A 1,447-nucleotide genomic window follows, 5' to 3' on the forward strand; every position below is an offset into this window, starting at 1 on the left:
GTTTTTCATTTTTCTTGAATTTGGGGAGTATATTCCAAGATTTTTTATCCAAATCCTTGACTTTAAGTCTTCAACCTTCAACAGTTCACAGGTAGTAAACAGTGGTGAGGGACTTCCCAGGTGGTCCAGTGGTGAAGAATCTGCCTGCCAGTGCAGGAGATGCAAAGATGCAGGTTCAGTCCCTGCATCAGAAAGATCCACTGGAGTAGGAAATGGTAGCCCACTCCAGTATTCTTGCTTGGAGAATCCCATGGACTGAGGAGCCTGGTGGGCTATGGTCCAAGGGGTCACAAAGAGTCCTACATCTGTGTGTGCATGCATGCTCAGTTGCCTCGATTCTGTCCAACTCTTTGCAATCCTATGGACTACAGCACACTAAGATCCTCTGTCCATGGGATTCTCCAGGGAAGAATAATGGAGTGGATTGCCATTTCCTACTCCAGGGGATCTTCTCAACCCAGGGATTGAACACGTGTCTCATGCATTGTAGGCAGATTCCTTACCAATGAGCCAAAAAGGAAGCTCGAAGAGTCATACACGACTGAGCGACTCAGCAAACACACACAAATAGTGGTGATGGTTGCATAATGCTGTGAATATCTTAAAAACTACTGCATTGTACACTTTATTTTTCCTTGCAGTTTTATTGAAATATAACTGACATATATTAGTGTATAAGTTAAGGTTTACAGCATAATGATTTGACCCACCTACAACATTAAAAGATTATAATGATAAATTTAGTGAACATTCAACTCATGTGGATACAAATTAAAGAAGCAGAAAAAATTTTTCCTTTGATGAGAACTCTTATCAACTCATCAATTTCATATATAAGATACATCAGTGCTAATGTATTTATCACATTGTAGGTTACATCCCTAGTATTTATCTTATAACTAGAAGTTTGCAACTTTTGACAGCCTTCATCCAATCCCCACCCCACCCCTGCCCCCAACACCACCCTCACCTCTGGTAACCACAAATTTCATCTCTTTTTCTATGAGGCTTTTTTTTTTTTTTAAATATACTTACATCACTCTTAGTATCTATTACACAACATAATGATTCAATATTCCTACACATTTCAAATTGACCACTAAGATAAGCCTTCAAGGTAGGCTTCAATAGTACATGAACCGAGAACTTTCAGATGTAAAAACTGGATTTAGAAAAGGAGGAGGAAACAGAGATAAAACTGTATAATCTACTGAAGCATAGAAAAAGGGATTCCAGAAAAAAAAAATCATCTACTTCTGCTTTATTGACTACGCTAAAGCCTTTGACTGTGTGGATCAAAACCAGCTGCAGAAGATTCTTAAGAGATGGGAATACCAGACCACTTTACATGCCTCCTGAGAAACCTGTATGAAGGTCAAGAAACAATGGCTAGAATCAGACATGGAACAACAGACTGGTTCAAAGTTGGAAAAGGAGTCTATCAAGG

Source organism: Moschus berezovskii, chromosome 2, assembly GCF_049115385.1.
Source record: "Moschus berezovskii isolate FMDL1 chromosome 2, NW_MosBer_1.0, whole genome shotgun sequence".
In the NCBI taxonomy this organism is placed as follows: Eukaryota; Metazoa; Chordata; class Mammalia; order Artiodactyla; family Moschidae; genus Moschus; species Moschus berezovskii.